Here is a 7819-nt window from a genome sequence, read left to right on the forward strand (position 1 = left end):
CGCCACCATGCCCGGCTAATTTTTTGTATTTTTAATAGAGACGAGGTTTCAGGAGGTCTCAAACTCCTGACCTCAAGTGATCTGCCTGCCTCAGCCTCCCAAAGTGCTGGGATTACAGGTGTGAGCCACCATGCCTGGCTGAAGTGGCAAAATTATATTTAGTAAAAAAGAAAGGAGTAAGGGCAGTGGTGAGAGAAAAGGCAGTGAGTGAAAATCTTCATTCAAGACTTTCATACACAATTTAACAGCTAACACTTTGATAATATTGAATGCTTACGTGTGCAAGTGTTCCACATAAATACTACCTATGAATTAGATAATATTTTTATTTCCCACTTTGAAGATGAGAAAACTGAGACACGAGGTTATTTGCTCAGGTCACAGAGCTAGTAAGTGACAACGCCAGGATATACAAACCTAGACCCAAGTGCACTCATGCTCTTTACCAGCTGTGTTATCTTGCTTCCCTGAAGACTCTAATAGCATTTGGTCCTCAGAACCTATTCCTACGAAAGGATTTAATGGCTCTTGAGCACTTGGCTCTCCATGACTTGTCCAGGAACATGCTGATATTTCCATGGTTGACATTATCCCAGTGCTGCCTGTAGTTGTGTTTCCTCTTATTTATTTTCCTTACTGGAAACTAGAAGCTACAGTTATTAAATGCATTCAAATAGAGTTGCTCAGGGAAACAGACGTTCATGAAGGCCATACTCTTCAAAGGCTAACATAAAGCTTTCACCCCCCACCTTAGGAATCAGAGAAGGATAAAGGGCAGGAGACCCAGAGAGAGATTCTGTTGTCCTGACCTGAGCAGTAGACTATTCTATCCTTGTTCACCAAGAATGAGTAGCTGGGATAGTAGAAATCCAGTTTAAGAAATACCATCCCCCAAAGAAGGAAGTTATTAACCAACATTTCTTCCTCTCTGTTAAGGTATGTGAAATGTAAGGAGAATGATTAAGAGCCTAATAGGTAACAGTGATTAACAGAAGAGGACTGGCCATCAATGATAGACTGGATTAAGAAAATGTGGCACATATACACCATGGAATACTACGCAGCCATAAAAAAGGATGAGTTCATGTCCTTTGTAGGGACATGGATGAAGCTGGAAACTATCATTCTGAGCAAACTGTATCACAAGGACAGAAAACCAAACACCACATGTTCTCACTCATAGGTGGGAATTGAACAATGAGATCACTTGGACACAGGGTAGGGAACATCACACACCAGGGCCTGTTGTGGGGTGGGAGAAGGGAGGAGGGATAGCATTAGGAGGAACACCTAATGTAAATGACAAGTTAATGGGTGCAGCACACCAACATGGCACATGTGTAACAAACCTGCATATTGTGCACATGTACCCTGGAACTTAAGGTATAATAAAAATACATATATATAATAAAAAATATATATATATACAAAATTTAAAAAATAAAAAAAAAGAGAAGAGGACTGGAATCAGATAGCTTGGGTTCAATTCTGGTTTCATCACTGACTAGCCAAGTGAATCTTTGTGCAAATTACTTCAACGTCTCCAGATGTCAGTTTCTTCATCTGTACATGGAATAATAATAATGCCTATTTTATAAGATTATTGTGAAAGTTTAATATAATTATCTATTTAAAGCTGCATGTAACAAGTGATAAATAAATATTACATGTTTGTTAACACAACTTGGGAAAGCAGGTGGTGAGGGTTGTATTAGCTTCCTAGGGCTTCTGTAACAAATGTCCACAAACTGAGTGGCTTAAAACAATGGAAATCTATTCTTCACAGTCTGGGGCTCAGAAGTCTGAAATGTATGTGTTGGCAGGAATTCACTCCCTCTGCATTCCAGGTGCCTGTATCCCTCCAATCTCTGCCTCCATTTCCACATGGCCTTCTCTGTGTGTCTTCTCTTCTGTCTCTTCTAAGGACACTTATCATTGGATTTAGGGCCCACTTTGGTAGTCCAGGATGATCCCACCTTAAGATCCTTAACTTACGTTCTTCTGCAAAGACCCTTTTTCTAAATAAGATCACATTCACAGGGTCCAGGTTTTATTTATTTATTCATTTATCTATTTTTTGAGCAGAGTCTCACTGTGTTGCCTAGGCTGGAGTGCAGTGGCAGGATCTTGGCTCACCACAACCTCCGCCTCCCAGGTTCAAGCAATTCTCCTACCTCAGCTTCCCGAGTAGCTGGGACTATGCCACCATGCCCAGCTAATTTTTGTATTTTTAGCAGAGACAGGGCTTCACTACATTAGCCAGGCTGGTCTTGAACTCCTGACTTTGTGATCCACCTGCCTTGGCCTACAAAAGTGCTGGGATTACAGGCGTGAGCCACTACACCTGGCTGGGTTCAGGTTTTAGAACAAGGACCTATCTTTTGGAAGGCTGTCATTCAACCCACTATAGGTGTTTAGTAACCTTTTCACTTCTTTTTTAACTACTTTTATTCCACTCTTGGCTGATTACAATCATTATGCTGTTTCCTAAATGCTGATGGTTCTTCCTTGACTTAGGATACATTTAAGAGTGCTAACTCTGTTAGGCTCGGTGCCATGGAGGATATAAAAATAAAACATCCTGGCCGGGCACAGTGGCTCACACTTGTAATCCCAGCATGTTGGGAGGCCAAGGCAGGAGGTCAGGAGTTCGAGACCAGCTTGACCAACATAGTGAAACTCCATCTCTACTAAAAATACAAAAATTAGCTGGGCACGGTGGTGTGTGCCTGTAGTCCCAGCTACTCGGGAGACTGAGGCAAGAGAATCACTTGAACTCATGAAGTAGAGGCTGCAGTGAGAAGAGATCATGCCACTGTACTCCAGCCTGGGCAACACAGCAAGACTCCATCTCAAAAATAAATAAATAAATAAACAAACAAATACAATTTTAAAAAATCACAGACCACAAAGTAATACAAATCTGCCATGATCAAGGCCATCAGAGAAGTATAGATGAAGGCACTTAGAGGATGAGAGTTTACTTTGAAAATAAGCTAGTAATTGAACCAGGTGATGGGTACATATGGGCATGTAGGTTGGGGTGTGTAGGGCTCCTTCTACATAAGTGGAAGGAATAATGAGAGCACATGTAAAGAAGTAGGATAGCATGGAGTATGTATTGAAAATAGTAAATTGATTTTGCTTTGGAACAGGGATCAATACATTGACCCATCCAGCCCACCATCTGTTTTTATATGCACCCTGAACTAAGAATAATTTTTATATTGTTAAATGGTTGAGAAAAAATGAAATATAATTAAAAATTTATAACATTATATTAAATTCAAATATTAGGATTCATAACTAAGCACAGCCATACTCTTTTGTTTACATATTGTCCATGGCTGCTTTCACACGACAATGGCAGAGTTGAGCGGTTGCGACAGAGACCACATGACTGAAGAGCCTAAAATATTTTCTACCTGGGTTTTTTTTTTTTTTTTTTAGATGGAGTTTCCCTCTTGTTGCCCAGTCTGGAGTACAATGGTGCAATCTCGACTCACTGCAACTTACGCCTCCCAGGTTCAAGCGATTCTCTTGCCTCAGTCTCCCTAGTAGCTGGGATTACAGGCAGATGCTACGATGCTCAGCCAATTTTTGTATTTTTGGTAGAGACGGGGTTTCACCATATTGGTCAAGGCTGGTTTTGAACTCCTGACCTCAGGTGATCCATCTGACTCAGCCTCCAAAAGTGTTGGGATTATAGGCGTGAGCCACCACATCCAGCCTCTATCTGGTTCTTTATAGAAAAAGTTTGTGGCCAGGTGTGGTGGCTCACACCTGTAATCCCAGAACTTTGGGAGGCCAAGGTAGGCAGATCACTTGAGCTCACGAGTTTGAGACCAGCCTAGGCAACATAGTGAAACCTTGTCTCTACCAAGAATACAAAAAATTAGCCAGACGTGGTGGTGCGCACCTGTGGTCCCAACTACTCGGGTGGCTGAGGCGGGAGGATTGCTTGAGTCCCGGAGGCAGAGGCTACAGTGCGCTGAGATCGTGCCACTGCACTGCAGCCTGGGAAACAGAGTGAGACTCTGTCTCAAAAGAAAAAGAAAAGAAACAGTTTGCCAACTTCTGCTTCAGAAGAACCCTCAGGGGCATAAAGGAAATAGCAGAAGAAGATGTGCTGGTCCAGTATAGCCGTTTGGCCTTTGGTAGCAGCCTATGTTCTTGACTTTGCCCAGCCTTTTTCTACCCACCTAAATTTACCCATCCTGAATATATTATCCTCGCAAAACCTTAATTGGTTATTTGCTAAGTAACCTGAGAGTTAATTTTGCAATCTTCTTTAAGCTGTTGTTGAATCATAGCAGTTTAATGTATAACTTATCACTCCTCCTAGGTAACATATTTGGAATTTAGGAAAACCCAAACCAAAAAATTGCTTCCCCCTGGCAGAACAGTGGGAAAGAGATTTGCAAAAGTGAACCTTCCTTCAACTTTCATGTCACACCTTATAGGCAGCCAATTCTACCTATCAAAAGCAAACTTGGTTGTTAGTTTTGTTATTATCCTTTCAATTGGTTAATAGTATGCCCTTTGCTGCTAAGTTGACCCTTAGGGGAGAAAAATAATGGCAAGAATTACTTTACAATAATTGTCAACCACTGAGAGTTAAGTCTCTATGCCCCCTTTAGCTAATAAGGCAGGCCTGGGTAGCTATCATTAAGTTGAAGATTTTTTCATGAAGGAGGAAACAGCTCCCTGATGAATTCGAGATGAGATTAGAAATGCTGGAAGCAGTGTTCTCAAACTTTAGCATAGAGAAGAACTGTCAGGGATCTGTTAAAACACGAATCCACTAATCTTACCCCAGAGAATCTGTGTCTCCAGTGGAACTCAGGAGTTAGGGGGGAAAAAAACTGACGAAGGATCCAAGCTACCTCCCACAAAGCAGTCTTTATATTTGGTTCTTTACTTGCTCCAAGAATCCCGAAGTTGTTAAAGTAACAGACAATGTAAGTAGACAGAGGCATCATTTTGAAAGACTTTCCTGTTCTCTCATTCTGTTTAACTAACTTTATTCCCAGTGAGTAAATATGAATCAAACCCTCGTCTAAGTAAGAAACTTGATTTGAGGGAAGGGCTGGACCTTTGAAAGCAGTGTAGAATGGAGCTTAGGAAGGGAACTCTAGACAGAGGCTGCCTGATTCCAATCTCACCTCTGTCACTGGTGCTATGTGAACTTGGGTGACAACTCGAATCTCTCTGTGCCCTAGTTTCTTCATCTGTAAAATGGGAATAACAATATTATCGATGTCTCAGAGTAGTTGTGAGCATTAAATGAGTTACTACATGTAAAAAGCATAAAATAGAAACTTTTAGTACATTCCAATAAATATATAAAAACTCATTGGAGAAATTCTTGTGTGACTGCACATACCTCACAAGAATGGCATGAGAATTAGAGCATGTTCATAATTAAACAATTATGATTGTGCTATTTACTCCAAGTTAGCCAGGGACTTATTCCTTAGAGACTACTGTCATTTTCTACATTTGTCCATGAAGTTAATCCACACATTTACAAATCCTAGATGTAACTTTCTTTTACTTTCAATAGGTAACAAGTGTTAAGAACCATATCACAAGAACTTTGATAACTGCTTGACTTTGTGTGCTTTATCTCATTTATTTCTCAAAAAAAAAAAAAAAATTCCATGGGGTAAGTACTACTACTAGCCCCATTTTACAGATGAGAAACTGATGTTGGCTGGGTGTGGTGGCTCACGTCAGTAATCCCAGCACTTTGGGAGGCCAAGACAGGTGGTTCACCTGAGGTCAGGAGTTTGAGACCAGCCTGGCCAATATGGTGAAACCCCTTATCTACTAAAAATACAAACATTAGCCAGGTGTGGTGGCGCGCGCCTGTGGTCCCAGCTACTCAGGAGGCTGAGACAGGAGCCTTGCTTTAACCTGGGAGGCAGAGGTTGCAGTAAGCCAAGATCTCGCCACTGCACTCCAGCTTGGGTGACAGGGGAAGACTCTGTCACCCCCACCCCCCCAAACGAAAACAAAAAGAAAAAACAGAAAACTGATGTCACACAGCTAGCAGGTAAGTGCAGCTGGGACTCAAATCTAGCTTATCTGACCCCATTCTTCTGTGGCAGTAGTTTTCAACATGGGGTAATTTTGCCCTAGTGGTAGACTGAATAATGGGCCCACAAACATGTCCACATCCTAACTCACAGAACCTGCGGACATTACCTCACATGGCAAAAGCACTGTGCAGATGTGATTGAGTTAAGGATCTGAGATAAGGAGATGAGCCTGGGTTACGCAGGTGTGCCCAAGAGAATCACGACAGTGCTTCTAAGAGGAAGGTAGAAGGAGTCAGAGTGGAGAGGGTGATAGGAGGACAGAAGTCGAGTTTGGAAAGATGTGCTTTGAAGATGTAGATGAGGCCACAAGCCAAGGAATATAGGTGGCTACTAAAAGTTGAAAGAATACAAGGAAATGGATTCTCCCCTCAGAGCCTCCAGAAGGAACCAGCCCTGCTAATATTTTGATTTTAGTCTCATAAGACTGATTTCAGACTTCCAACCTCTGGAACTGTGAGAGAATACATTTGTGTTTAAGTCACTAACTTTCTATGTTAATTCAGTTCCTTATCCTTCCTTTCTTTACTGCCTCTGTAACTTCTGCCCCGCTTAAGAGAGCCAGATTGCCATCTTACTAACACTAACTGTCCTTCCCTATCTCTCTGTTAAGTGTTCTTTCCTAGGTTCACATAGCACCCTGGACATAGCTAATAACCTCATATATGACCATAGTTAAGAATGATGGCATTATCATCAAACTGCCTGGGTTTTAATCTTCGTGTATTTATTTTCTGTTGCTGTTATAACAAATTACCACAAACTTCATAGCTTAAAACAACACAAATTTAGAAGTCAAAAGTCCTAAAATCAAGGCATCAGCAGAACTCTGTTCTTTCTGAAGGCTCCAGAGGGGAATTCATTTCCAGCTTCTGATGGCTGCCTGCATTCCTTGGCTCATGGTCCTTTCCTCAGTCTTCAAGGTCAGCAGTGTGGCATCAAGCCTCTCTTTCCTTCCCTTCTGCCCTTCCTCTCTCTCTCTCTCTCTCTCTGTTCTCATCATCACATTCCCTTTTCTGACTCTGATATTGCTATTTACCTCTTGTAAGGACTCTCCTCGACACTGGGCCTACCCAGATCACCCAGGATAATCTTCCTCTTTTAAGATTTTAAACTTAGGCTGAGTGTGGCGACTCACAACTGTAATCCCAGCACTTTGGGAGGCCAAGGTGGGTGGAACTCCTGAGGTAAGGAGTTCAAGACCAGCCTGGCCAACATAGTGAAACCCTATCTCTACTAAAAATATAAAAATTAGCCAGGCGTGGTGGCATGCACCTGCAGTTCCAACTACTCGGGGGACTGAGGCAGGAGAATCTCTTGAACCTGGGAGGTGGAAGTTGCAGTGAGCTAAGATTGGGCCACTGCACTTCAGCTTGGACGACAGGGTGAGACTCCATCTAAAAAATAAAAATAAAAAAATAAAAAATAAAGATTCTTAATCATACCTGCAAAATCCCCTTTTTCCATGTCAGATAATATTCCATTTTTACCATTTTACTTTACAGCTAATTTCGACGCAAGGTAATATTTGCAGGTACTGGGGATTAGAAGGTGGACATCTTCAGGGAGCAATTACTCTACCTTTCATACCGGGCAATGCCATCTTATTAGCAAGGCATGCCTCAGTCTCAACAGCTATTAAAAAGAACGGAGTGATGATCCCTACTCATAAGGTTGCTCTGAGGATTCAGTGAGTTCATACATGTGAATGGTGCTTG

Source organism: Papio anubis, chromosome 13 (genome assembly GCF_008728515.1).
Source record: "Papio anubis isolate 15944 chromosome 13, Panubis1.0, whole genome shotgun sequence".
Taxonomy (NCBI): Eukaryota; Metazoa; Chordata; class Mammalia; order Primates; family Cercopithecidae; genus Papio; species Papio anubis.